Source organism: Triticum dicoccoides, chromosome 7A, assembly GCF_002162155.2.
Source record: "Triticum dicoccoides isolate Atlit2015 ecotype Zavitan chromosome 7A, WEW_v2.0, whole genome shotgun sequence".
Lineage (NCBI taxonomy): Eukaryota > Viridiplantae > Streptophyta > Magnoliopsida > Poales > Poaceae > Triticum > Triticum dicoccoides.
In genome coordinates, this window is record NC_041392.1 from 300,811,808 (window position 1) to 300,826,676 (window position 14,869).

The window sequence follows — 14,869 nt, forward strand, 5'->3', positions numbered from 1 at the left end:
TGAGTTCTGAACAATCAGTGCATAAGATTCGGCAATCAAAGGTTAGTAAAAAATTTATGAATGCACCTTTTGCGTGTCGATTCCTGATACACGAGATTCAATTCGTTGATGAATTTGTTGTGGTCGGGATTCATAGAATAAACCTATTTAGTTTTATATTGTAGCTCCGATTTGAGTTTGTTTTTTGTTTTGTGTACTCTCGTCCTTGTAATACGAGCTTGTTACTTTTGTTAGGTTTCATGGTTATCTTTGTGTTAAGTGTTCCACAAGCAAATTAGCATCAGAGGATCTCACTTTGGTTGAGGTTGTAGTTTAATTAAAAATTAATTTATGTATATATTTATATATGTCAATTATATAGAACTAAAAACATATCTCTATTGCGTTGTAAGTGTAAAAGGTTAGTAAGGAAGATTGAGATTGACTTCGAAAGGTTTCAACACTGATACTGCAGGTTTATAACCTTTATATTTATTACGTCTCTTTTTTGGGCAGATGTTGAGGAGTGCGTCATCTGGTCAGGACAACAGGGATGGTCGGTCTTTGAACGACATCGGCAAGGATTATGGGAGGTAGGTAATAGTAAGGCAGTTGAACATTAGTGTTTGGTCTTTTATTTCTAGGACGTTTGCTGTCAAGGTGCCACCACTGAGAACACCAAATAGTAGATCATTAACAAAAACAAAAATGATTTATATATCCTGGATGAATGCTGTAATATCTGTTTATCCTGTGCATCTACTCTGCAGTTGAGTATCGAGAGGTGGAAGAAAAAATTACTACAAAACGAGAAGAAGATCAAGGATGCAGATGTTGTCAAACACGCACATGCCATGCGGGCTGGAATAATTGGAGTCAAGAGTGAGATACAAGATCTTGGCAAACGTCCCAACTAGGAGCATGGTGTGCAACAGACACCTGCGAAGAGGAGCATTCTAAGCAGCAGGGACTCCACTAAGCAGATTATGCAGGTAACGACGAATACTTCAAGCACTGGTTTTGAACGTATGTGGAAGTTTTACTCGCATGTGCCTCTAATTATTTTTTGGTTTCAAGAAATAGGTGCCCACAAAGGCGCAGAGCGGGCGTTGTGACGGCCTAGCGTTTGTAGGCGGTCATAATGAAGAGGTACCGGGTAACAGAATTTCCTTTGATGCAAGCACAAGGATCATTGGCAACAAAAGCATTGGTGTTCAAGGATTCGGTACGGTTTGCACAAGCATGAAGAGCCCAACGAAAAAATCAAACATAGGAGCAATAAACTCTACCATACAGCAGCACCAGAAAGCAATACAGGTGACAGCAAATACGAACGTGAAACAACATCTAAAGCAAAATTATATTTTTTTGTGAGAAATTTTTTCTTTGTTTTCGTCTGGTATATTTAAATTGTAGTATCTTGCACACGCAGGTGTACGAGCAAGGAAGCAAGTATCGCGGTAGTCCACGTATCAATGAAAACATAAGGCAAGGTCCTTTGAAAGGATCACCTGTGGCGTTCAATGTGAGGGGTCCTTCCAAAGGATCTCCAATGGCATTCAGAATCGTCAGTGAAATCACCAATGCACGAAGGTTGTTGCCAAGATTTGCTGGACAAGAGAGGCATGGGAAAACAAAGGTGACGTCGGAACTATGCTTTTTCAATTCAACACACAAACAGTTTTATGGAAGAACAGGGTAAAGTGCAAAACAGGAGTACGGTTGTCCGTCTGGTATGGCCGTACGTGCAGTTGTTCTTTTGTATAGGATGTTGTTGTGCCTCTCTGGTTGTATGGTGTAAACAGAAGCACATCTGTGCCTCTTTGTCCAGATGTGTGTAGCATGGTCACATTCATGATGCTGGGTATAATGTGAACAGTGCCTCTGGTGTACCGCTTATACTCGGTGAAGAGGCACGGGTCTGGTTTTGGTATACCAGATGAGCCCTGATGAGTCATATGAATCTTCTGTTTAGAAATTGAAAGAATGCATATGCTGCTCTAGACATCTAATTCTGTTTCATGCCATGTGTTCAGGATTTGGCGGAGGGGATAACATATGAGGCAAAGAAATATCATAGTTCTTCATCCATTTCGAAGGAAACAGAACGTTCACAACAGCAAGTATCGTACAACGCCAGCACAGATTTCATGGTAGAAGCAGCACAGTCCCTTGGTTACACGAGTGCCGGAGAAACAGGGAGCAGCATTGCACAATGCAAAAGTGGAGAGGCAGACTCATTTATGGATTTGACCGTGCCATGCAGAAACAACGCTGCTGCGTGTGACAAACAACAAAGTAGCAGCAGCTCCGCTGTAACTGGACCTATGGCTGGTGATGAAACTGATGTCGTCAGAAGTGAATGCGATCAGACGAACGAAGACACGGTAGACAGAATCATCATGGCGCCACCGACCATTGTAGAGAAAGAAATGGATGACATGTTTAAATAAGGCATATACCCAACAATTCAGGAGGTCACCGAAGCGCTCGAACCAGAGGGTGGTATGGTATTCGGATCATTGGATGAGTGCTTTTTCTTTTTCTGCAGATATGCTAGAAAGGTTGGCTTTGCTGCCAAGCGATCAACGAGCAGAAGATCAACATATGACAGCAGCTTGACAAGCAGGTGTTTTAGTGCACCAAGGAAGGGCAGAATAAAACAACTAAGAGACATGTTAAGGAGAGAAGGAGCAACTGCTTGATCCGGACAAGCTGCCTAGTCCAAATAACAGCCAAGAGGTATACAGATAGGAGGAAATGGTATCTAAAGAACGTGCGTCTAGAGCACAACCACTAGCTTCACCCATCTGATTGGATGCTGAAGTTCATGAGATTCTATAAGAAGATGACACGTCAGGAGAAATTCTTTATACAAGTGTTGCATAAGGCGAGGTCAGAACCAAGGAAGGTTATGCAGATTTTTACTGCCATGGGGAAACCGAGGTGAGAAATTATGTTCAACATGATTGACATAAGCAACATTGCATGCCGGGACAGGGCTGGAGAGCGCAGCACTGATACCGTAGACACCATGAAACTATTTGCCGATATGCAGAGGCAGAGGCCGGGATTCCACCATGTGGAAGAGACAGAGAACAATATAGTGCGCAGCCTGTTCTGGACAGACTCCTTGTGTAAGATGAATTATGAGCTATGTGGAGATTTCGTGTCTTTTAACATGACATTCTCTACGAATATATATGGCTTGCCATTTGCACCAATTATAGGTGTCGACAACCATGGGTCGACCGTCCTGTTTGGAGTAGGTCTTTTGAAGGATGAGAAAATAGGGTCATTCAAGTGGCTCCTAAGCATGTTTGTCGAGGCAATGGGAGGTAAAGAGCTGAAATACATAATAACAGACCAGGACCAGGCGATGAAGACTGCAATAAAGGAAGCTCTTCCGAGAACGAGGCACAGGTTCTGTTGGTGGCATATTAGGAAGAACCTGAAGGAAAATAATGCAGTAGTGTTTGCGCATCACCCAGGGATGTCTGATGATTTATTTCAAATCGTTAAAAACTCACTAGATCAAGACGAGTTTGAGCGTGCCTGGAAAGCAGCAATTTCTGTGCACAAGGCGGAAGGCAACGAACACCTGAACATGCTACGGGAACTTCGAAATTTCTGGGTGCCGGACTACTTCAAGGACTGCTTCTATCCTTTCTCGTCAAGAACCACTCGCAGTGAGAGCACGAATTCGATGTGGAAGAATTACATCGACCACAAGGACATAATAAAAAGGTTTGTCGATGGTCATCACATGATTCCACAAAATTGCCTCGCCACGCTCGATAAGAAAAGACACCAAACAGAAGAGAAGGCACCATCACTAGAGACAGGTTTTCCGATTGAAAGACAAGCAAGTCAAGTATACATGAATGAAATTTTCAGGAAATTCTAGCTGGAGCTACGGAGCCGGACTTACTTCAAGTGCTCTGACCTGGCAAAGGGGAGGTAGTATTTTTTTTAAAGATTACTAAGCCCGGAGAAAAAGTGTGGAAACCATATCCGGGCGAGGAATTTGACAGGTCTGAGTTCAAGGTAGATGTGGATGAACAAAAAGAAATATACAGTTGCAGCTGCAAGAAAATGAGTAGGGATGGCATTCAGTGCTGCCATGTGCTTAAGGTGATGGACCAAACATGCATGGTCGATCAACTTCCAAAATCCTTTGTCATCCCCAGATGGACCAGGAATCTATCAGAGAGTCTGAAAGTTCTGTCTACAAGTCAAGGTAATAGCATGACCATACAAGACGATGAAACTATGAGATTCAGCCTCGCTTACGCTAAGTTGTTGAATATCTGTTCAAATGCTTGCAGAAAAGAGAAGGCGTACTGTGTACTCCGTGAGTGTACGGTAGATATGAAAATAAAAGTCATGGCGGCACTTGTCGAGGAACTAGACACATGCATTCTTGCCGAACTCTCAAGAACCCTCCCATGAGTGGCTCAAAGGGCACGAAAAAAGGAGATCGAATCAAAGCTAGTTCTGAGAAGAAAGGAAAAGGCAACAAAGCCGCATCCAAGTGCGTCCATTGTAGAGTAAAGGGTCACAGGAAACAAACTACCCGGATAACCCAGAAGTCCAGGAGAGGATGAGGATTAAAGAGGAGAAGAGGAAATCGCAGTAGGAGAAGAGGGCAAGGTCAATGAAATGGCCGACAACATCGACAACAACAATGAGGACATCAAACGGCTCAGGACAATGCACTGCAAGCCCAGGAGGAAGACGTCAAACGTCAGCAACTCCAATGACCCCACTGACAGCAGGGAGCATTTACCAAAGTCTTGCATCTACGCGAGAATCGAACATCACACAAGCCAGGCACACTGAATGCGTCGAGGGAAGCTCGGGACAAGTCATGGAATATGCGCGGTCCATTTCCAGAAAGGAAAGGTCTGAGTGGACATTTTTTGGTACCGGAGAACAGTATGAATAGAAAAATTAAAAGGTAATAATGCAGCTTAAATAGGATGTAAGAAAAACAATGATGACCGCAATCTTTCGCTTTGTTTTTATGTATGAATATTAATTTTACAGGTAAATAGGTTGAATAGCTACGCATAAGGGTGGGGTTGCACAAGGGTCAAGAGGGAAGAATGGATCGCTGAACATTCAAAAACAAGGCCGCACGTGGAGCGATGAAATAGCAAGCGATCGGTGGGGAGGGCGGGCGGGTGTCGATTGTTTATCTTCTTCTGTTGTGGTTATAAGAACAGCTTGTAAGTTAATTTGCTGCAGTTATAGAAACAAATGAAATTTAAATAAGAACGCCTTTTGCTTCTTTATGTATTTTTTACTCGACGGAGAAAAATATCAGAAGCACATGTTTCCTTGTTATTTTCCGCAGCCGCGTCGGTTTTTGAATGTGGATGTTGTAAGCATACAAGCATGCTTCTCTGCTGCATGACGAAGAGATAAAAATAACCTAAGGGCACAGGCAGCCACGGCCATGCCACCGGTGAGTGTTCAACCGTGACTCTCACGGTTGCATGGTCACGCCTGCCGTTATGGAATGGAAAAAAATTTAAGCACCGAATCTGGGTCGTGTTTCTGGGGCTGCATAACCATGGCTTTCATGGTAACGGTGCCTCGCCTGTTCTCATGCATGTTGTTCTGTTATGAATGCATGTCTGTAAGTAATTCAAATAACCGTGCTTGTGATGCGTGTCCTACCGTGCCTCGTGTGCCTTCACGTTGTGCTTCTGTCATGCAAAGATTTCAAACAGAACGGGTCATGGTTGTGTTTGTTTTTCTGCTTCACAAATGGATATAGTGCCTGGCAGTAGGTTCACGGTGTTTGCTGTGAGAGAATCACGTCTTTACATGCTACTAAAGCACGTGGAATCATGGTCGTGCCTGTGCGGCATGTAGAACAGTGCGTTACAATGCCGAAGGCAGGACCGTGTGTCTCGTTCTTGAAAAGTCGTGCTTCTGGCATCACTTCACTCACTTGGTTTTGTCCGCGTTTTAGTAGAATCACTGTTAGCTGAAGTATTTTACAATACAGGGGCGGTCGTGCCTCTTGTACCTGTAAGACTGTGTGTTTGTTATCACTGCACGTCACTTCCTCTGTGTATGTCCGTGACCCTGTAGTGAATGTTTGGGTGGAAACATGTTGCACAGCCTAGAACATAGCGTCCTGTAGAACCACGACATTGCTATTTCTGCAAATCGAGACGTGCTTGTGCTTTTTTTAAAGCGTTCTTGTGCTTCACTGTGAAACAATGAAATGCAGAAAGCCACGAACGTCCACGCCTTTTATATCGAAATAATGTACGTAACATCAAGAAAGATGTGTGACGCAACTCAATACGGAACTGTGTCCGTAGGGAGTTATTGTCCGTGCTTTTATATACAAGGAAATGAGATTTTAAAAATAGCGTCCCTCACATAGACCATTGCGTGCCTCTATGGGCTAAACGCCCGTGCGTCTCCATCTGATAGAGTCACAGGCTAGCGTGACTCTATGTAATACCACCGACCATGCCTTTGAGCGCTTCATGCCCGTGCCTATGACCCGAAACACTTAAACAAAGAAAGTCAGGAATGTCCACACCTTCATGTGTGCACAAGACATGACTCTAGTTGGTACAAAGAACCTTGGCTGCAGATACTTCACACCCGTGCTTTTAAAAACATCGCCTCTCGAATTGGTCATTACGTTAATGTTCACATCTGTACCCATAAACTTGACCCAGGAAACCAAAACAGGTTTGTTATCAAAGTTACTGACTACGAGGTGACACAAGAGAAAATAAGAAACTTTTAGTCCACTGCTTAATTGCTTCAGATACAACGATCAGGGTCGCTGGGCGCGAAGTTCCTTGATCTCTTTTGTCATAACGTATGTCTCAAGAGTGAGCTTGTCATACTCAAGTTTGAACTTTGCCTTCGTCTTCTCATCCAGAAGATCGTACAACCTCGTGGATATCTCCACGATATTCAAGAGGTGAGCTTCTGTAGCCTCCCACTGGTTCTTCACCTGGACAAAAGAGAAGGTGTCAGATTGATGGCAGGACGCACTATCATCAACTTAGGATGAAGTTCACCACAATGATCCACGTTTCACAACTAATCCGGGTAGCCGAAAAAAGAAAAAACGAGTGAAACGGAAGCAGAGTAAACTTACAGACGAGGAAGCCTGGCCAGCCGAGATCTCCTCCTGCGTCAGGACACGGCTCTCTGGAGTAGTGTCATCCTACACAGCCATGGCGAAGAGTGTCAGGGTAGAGAACAATAAGAGGAGTGGATGGGCTGGAGGAAGATAAAAGGATGAAGGGGATGTGTCTAGGGTTTTGAGATTCCGTCTGGCTTATTCACGTTTCACAACTAAATCAAGTAGCCGAAGGAAAGAAAAATGGAAAGAAGCAGAAGCAGAGTGAACTTACAGATGAGGAACCCTCGCCAGCCTTGATCCCCTCCAGTGTCTGGGCACGGGGTTCCGCAGTAGTGTCCTCCTGCGCAGCCATGGCGGAGAGGGTCAGAGGGGGGAAGAGGGTGTGGCTAGGGTTTAGACACCCCGTCCTGCTTAAATAGCCAGAGCCTTGCCTCGGGCAATGAGCCAGAGCGACGTCATCGGAGGAGACGCCCTTCGGACCCTTGGGTTTCCAGAGCAGTGCCACGTAGCGTTCACACCCGAATACGAGGAGACACCCATCAAAACATTGGGTTTCCGCAATTAACGCACTTACGCGACTCCACGTAAAACACAAGCATGCCTCCCTGAGCATCTTGACCGTGCCACTCCTGGTGATAGATCAACGGATGCATTTGGAGCACAAAGAGACACGAAGGTGATCTCTGACCTGAAGCACTGACAAACTTGACGGTTCGGTGACGGTTCGTGCATTTGAGTTAAAATCTTACAACGAAAACAATTGTAACACGGACAGTCGCCCGATTCTATTAGGTTTCTGTAATAATCACACAATCGTGACTCCGGGTAAGAATAAACCATGCCTCTTACGTGCCTCTCCACCGACTCATTCTGAATACAATTAGAAAACCTCTGTGCGTGACTCTATGTATTAGAAAACCTTTGAGGACTATATGCCCGTGCTTGTGACCCTTGACACTGAAACACAGATAGCCATGAACATCGACGCCCTTTTCGAATAATATACTATGGACTTCATGTCCGTGCTTTTAAATACAAGGAAATAAGCTTTTAAAAACAGGGTCTCTCATATAGGCCATTTCGTGCCTCACAGAGTAAACGCCCGTGGCTGTGCGTAAGACAAAGGTTAGCGTGATTCTATGTAATACCACCGACCATGTCTTTGCACGCTTCATGCCCGTGTCTATGATAATTGTGACCCCGCGTAAAACGCAAGCACGCCTCTCTGGGCCTCCATACCGTGCCTCTCCTGGTGTTAGAGTCAGCGGAATCATTTGGAACACAAAGAGACACGAACGTAGACACGAACTGTTCTACATGCCTGTGTGGCATGTAGAACAGTGGGTCACAATGCCGAAGGCAGAACCGTGTGTCTGGTACGTGACAAGCCATGCCTCTACCATGCTTCATTGCTTTTGTCCTTGAGCGTTTCAGCAGAATCATCTGCAAAGCAGAGGCACGGCCTTGAATCTTCTATTGACTTAAATGTGAACATGCCCGTGGAAAATTTTGCTGCTCGCAGAGGCAAGATGACTATAGAATCGTGCTTCCGGCGTCAAACAGATTCTTCTATTGAATGTGTGACGTAAATAATTAAAACTCGGACGGGCACGCTCGTGCCTGGTCTACGTCTTCACCTGTGCATCTCGTACCTTCAAAGTCATGGCTCTATTTAATGTTTCAAGCAGCCACCTACCTTTTACTTGTTACGAGTAGTAATTAACCCAGACTCTCCCGTCAAAAGAAAAAAAAGAGGTAATTAATCTAGACCCCTCCGCTCCCTGTCGTGGGTATTTAAGTCGTTTCGTGGATTGACAGGCTATAATCCATTTCTCCAGATCCACCTCAGCGAGCACTGGTCGTGGGTGGCGCCACCCTAGCAACGAAGGTGGAGATGGAAAGCGCTGCTCGTAGCATCAAGAGGTCGAGAGTGGCGCCACCGGCGCCGCCGCCTTCTGGTGGTGTGCTGGTCGTCGGAGGGGATGGAAGCGGCGACCGTGCTCCCTGTCGATCCGAGGAGAAAGAAGAGGGATGTCGTGCGGACTACATCAGCGATCTCGCTGGCGGCGTCCTAGGTGAGATCATCTCTCGTCTTCCCATCAAGGATGGCATCCGTACTTGAATCCTTGCATGTCGCTGGCATCCTTTGTGGCCCATCGCTCCTCTGAATCTCGACTTCCGCGAGATCTCTGTCTCTCGTCTTTTTAACGATGGAGAAAAAGTTCATATCGAGATCATATCTCATCTATCCGCCTTCACCAAGGAGCGGGTTCGCAAATGCTATTCCGCAATGCGACTCTATCGAAATCTTGTTGTCAGTCTTCCGGAATCCATTCTGTCCGGCCATGCTGGCTCGGTTAGCCGCCTCTCTATTCCGGCGTGCTACCTACAGTGCAGGCCCTCCACCGTTGATGCCTGGCTCCGATCCTAGAAGTTGAAAAATATCCAGGTTCTTGGGTTCTACTACCTCTTCCCAGAATTTCTGACGCAAGAGGTTACTCTATTGGATCTATGCACTTCAACTACGCCCTCGGCACTGGAGTCCGTGTTTCGGTTTTCCTCCTCTCTCTCCATACCCTCAGCTTTGCTCTTTGCCAAATACCAGACAATTACGTAGGGACGCTTAAGCTACCACTGGTGAAAAGACTCTCGCTTGTGGAGGTTGATATATCACACGCCTTGCTGCAAAGCATAATCCACTCCAGTTGCCCTGCACTTGAGTCTCTCCTACTTGTTTGCAATAGAGGAGGTTGTCGCGTCACAATAAACTCGTCTAACCTTGTAAGCATTGGCATTTGTTGTCCACATGGAGAACTCATTATTGAGGATGCCCCTTCGCTTCGACGGTTGATTGTTGATTGTCTGGTTGACGACTGTTCGATAACCGTTGTCTCTGCACCTAAACTGGAGATGTTGGGTGAATTCGTGTTTGTGTCTCCCTCGACGTGTCTTGAGGTACTGACTTTCCTTCCTACTGGAACAGATTTGTACTTGTTCCGATGTTTGTTCTATTAATTGGATGGTCTATGTTCTATTCTTCATGCAGAGTCAGGACTTGGAGGTAACCGCTGTCTCTGCATCTAAACTGTATCCATGTCATCTCACATGTCTTGAAGTATTGAGTTTTTATGATACTTCATGCTTAACTTTATTTGTGAGGAAACAAGTTTTAATTCATCCAGCATTTATGCTATTAGTTTTGTGACCCATCTTCTGTTAATTTTCATCAAGGGTTTGAAGACAGTCAGTCTAACCACAATGCATCAATCTGTCAAGACCTTGCTTATCTACATGTATTATAAGGTGGACACCGTCGTTGAAGTGCTGCGGTGCTTTCCAAAACTGGAGAACTTGTTTGTCGAGGTGATGATCTTCATAAATGTGCATACTGTAGTACTCGTTCCATTTCAAAATTCTTGTCTTAATTTTGACTGGAATTGATGCACCCATAACTACACATGATTTATTGTTGGATACATCCATATATAGACAAGTGTATGTCTAACTTCTTGTTACGGAGGTTGTAGAACTAATTGTTTCATTTTGTTTTTTATGGTATGTATCTCTTTTTATAGACGCTAAGTATTTTCAACCTATCATTTATATTTTTGGGATCGTTGATTTGCCATGGTGAAAAAAACAAATGGCGTCTTAAGCACCAGCAGTTTCTCAACCATCACGATGTTTTTCTGAAGACAGTATCGCTGGAAGATTACGTTCGCTCCGGGAGTTACACTGAATTTGCGATGTTCATTGTTCTTAGTGCAAAGGATCTGGAGACCATCACCCTTAAGTTTACCTCCCCTCCCGCAGAGTTCACGGGAGTATTTTACGAAAAGCAACAAAGGGTTCTGGAGTGGCATAGAAGGGCTTATAAACATGCACGTCTTAGATTATCATCAAGTTGCAGCCATGCGCGTCCGCTTTTAATGAAGAGGAGTGTTGAATACCTGGATTTGACGGCTCCGTTCACGTGTGGATGCTGAAATCAGGTCTTGTGTTAGTTGTCCATGTGTATGGAGTTATTTGTTGTTGTGTTCTTTTGATCTTGGGTTTTATGTAAACTTTATCAGACAACCATTGTAGTCTTTGCACTGTGTGTAGGCTTGTCTGTTTTTGTGTTCCATGCAGTCATGAAGGAAATGTGTGGTTTTGCGGCTTTGTATGGGCCGAAGGACCATAAAATGTTGTGGCACCAAGGTTAAGAGACATAAAGTAGATTTAATTTTTCTGTAGAGAGATGCGCGCTGTATGTGTAACGGTGCTGTGTTGTATGTACGACGGTGCCTGTCTTATATATGTACCTGTCATGCACACAATGCATGCACAACCGTTCCTGTGTTGCAGGTAGAGCGGTGCTTCTCGGATGTACCTGCCATACACACTGAGGACCTGCAGTTGAGCCTTGCACTGATGGAGCTGCATTTGAGCCGCTACACTGTTTCTGGTCCTTGTACTGTGGTTATAAAAAAACGGCTTGTAAGTTTATTTGGTGCAATTGTAGAAACAAAGCAAATGTAAGAAGAACAGATTTTGCTTGTTTAGGTATTTTTATTACTCAGCTGGGAAAATATTATAAGAGTGATAGGTTTGTTTGTAAATGTTTGCAGTCCTTTCTTTATGTAGTTGGATGGTGTAACAATACAACCATGCGTCTTTGCTACGACACAGGAGAGATGAAAAGAGTTGAAAGCATAGACAACCACCACAACGGTGAACCAAACCTGTTTTGCAGGGCGTTACGTAGTGCTTCTGGTGACCGCACAACCGAGTTTCTACTCAACAGGCCACACCGAAATGTGTCTCAAGGATTCTAGCCGTGACACTGCAGACTCACAACCATGCTTTTGACCTTGTCCTGGCATCGTGATGTTTGTTCTCTGCTTGAATAACGTGCTTCCACAGCCACCCTACTGTGTGTGTAGCAAAGGAGCAACGCCAGGTGATAAAGTGCTTTTTCTACTACTAAAAGTGTGTCCCTCGTTGCATGACTTCCATGCGTTTGAAAGTGGCTCTTTGGTACAGAACCGTGGTTGCAGAGAGTTCTTGCCCGTGCTTTTAAGGACAGTATCTCTCGGATTGGTCATTCATTGCCTCACAAAGTAAACAGTGAGGGTTCACATCTGAATCCAATTCTGTTATGTTTCTGTAGTAAACGCATGAACGTGACTCTGCCTAATACTCAAGTATGCCTCCATGGGCTTCTCGTCCATGCCTCTCCGTCTAAACGAGTCGACGAAATCATTCGGAAAACAGACACAAGCGAACATGACTCTATATAATACCACACGATGCCTTTGTGGATTTGATGCCCGTGTCTACGACCCTTATCACTGAAATACAGAAAGTCACAAACACACATAACTGTGGCTGCAGACACTTCAAGCCCGTTTAGCTAATGAAATGTACGGTTTGCACAATAAACGAATGAACATGACTCTGCCTAATACTAAAGTATGCCTCCATGGGCTTCTCGTCGTGCCTCTTCCAGATATAGCGAACACTGGTCGTAGGCGGCGCCACCGCAGCAATGGAGGTGAAGATGGAATGCGCTGCTCGTCGTGTGCTGCCAAAAGGTCCAGAGTGTCTCCACTAGCGACGCCGCCTTCTCGTGGTGTGCTTGTCGTCGGAGTGGAAGGAAGCGACGACCGTTCTTCCTCTTGATCCGTGAGCATGACTCCATGTAATGCCACCGACCATGCCTTTGAGCGTTTTATGCCCGTGCCTGTGTCCCTTAACACTGAAACGCAGACAGCCACGATGTCCACGCCTTTATCGAACAATATACATAACATCAAGAAAGAAGCGTGATGCAGCACAATAAGGAACCGTGTCCATAGGGAGTTCACGTCCGTTCTTTTAAATCAAAGGAAAAAACTTTTAAAAACAGGCTATCTCACATAGGTCATTCCGTGCCTCACAGAATAAACGCAATGACCATGCCTTTGAGCGTTTTATGCCCGTGCCTGTGACCCGAAACACCAAAACAAAGAAAGGCATGAATGTCCACGCCTTCGTGAGTGCACAAGACATGACCGTAGCTAGTACAAAGAACCTTGGCTGCAAAGACTTCACGTCCGTGTTATTAAAAACAACGTCTCTCGAATGGGCCATTACGTTAATGTTCACATCTGTACCCATAAACTTGGAATGAACGTGACCCAGGAAAGCAAAACTATCAAAGTTACTGACGACACGAGGTAACGCAAGACAAAATAAGAAACTTTCAGTGCACTGCTTAGTAGCTTCAGATACGACGATCAGGGTCGCTGTTGTCTACTTAGTCCGGCGAGACTTCTTTTTTGGTTGCTCGGTGCGAAGTTCCTGTATCTGTTTTTTCATAACGTATGATTCCAGCTTCAGCTGGTCGCGCTGAAGGACGAGCTGTGCTTTCTCATCCATAAGACGTGCAATGGTGGCTTTGTTCTCCTCGTCCAACTTCGTGGCTCTCTCCAGGAGATCCTCGAGCATGTTCTGCACATGGACAAAGCAGAAGGTGTCAGATTGATGGCAGGACGCACCCTCATCAACTTTGGAGGAAGCTCGCCACAATAATCCACATTTCACAACTAAATCAAGTAGCGGATAGAAAGAAAAAATGGATGAAGCCGAAGCAGAGAGAACTTATAGATGAGATAGCCTCGACAGCCAAGATCTGCTGAGTAGTGTCATCCTGCACAGCCATGGCGGAGAGTGTCAGGATAGAGAACAGCAAGAGGAGTGGATGGCCTGTAGGTGGACAAAAAGGAGGAAGGGGATGTGGCCAGGGTTTTGAGATTCCGTCTGGCTTATTCACGTTTCACAACTAAATCAAGTAGCTGACGGAAAGGAAGAATGAATGAAGCGGAAGCAGAGTGAACTTACAGATGAGGAACGCTTGCCATCCTTGATCTCATCTAGTGTCTGGACAAGGGGTTCCGCAGTAGTCTCCTCCTGGCCAGCCATGGCGGAGAGGGTCAGGATAGAGAGCAGCAAGAGGAATGGATGGCCCGGCGGCGGGCAGAGGGGGGAAGAGTGTGTGTCTAGGGTTTTGAGACTCCGTCCGGCATAAATAGCCGGAGCTGGCCTCAGGCGACGAGCCAGAGTAGCATCACGGGAGGAGACGCTCGTCGGACCCTTGGGTTCCGGAGCGGGGCCACATGTCGTTCACACCAGAATAGGAGGAGACGCTCGTCGAAACGTTGGGTTTCCGCAATCAATACACGAACGTGGCTCCGCGTAAAACACAAGCATGCCTCCCCCGGCATCCGGACCGTGCCTCTCCTGGTGGCACAAATAGACACGAAGGTGACTCTGGATAATTACAGTTCATGCGTTTGTGGGCTTGACAACCATGCATGTGACCTGAAACAATGACACACAGAAAGTCTTCTTCATGCGTAAAGGACCGTGACGCTACTAAACATATAAAGTTGCCTTCGTGCATTTGAGTTAAAATCTTACAACGAAAACAATTGTAACAACGAAAGTCGCCCGATTCTATTAGGTTTCCGTAATAAACGCACAAACATGACTCCGCGTAAGAACAAACCATGCCTCCGTGGACTTGACGTATGTGCCTCTCCAACTGACCGGGTCCATCGACTCATTTGGAGTACAATTAGAAAACCTCTGTGTGTGACTCTATATAATTAGAAATCCTTTGAGGGTTGTATGCCCGTGCTTGTGACCCTTGACACTGAAACATAGATAGTCATGAACAACGACGCCTCTATCAAGAAAGAAGCGTGACACAACTCAGTACGGAACTGTGTCTGTATG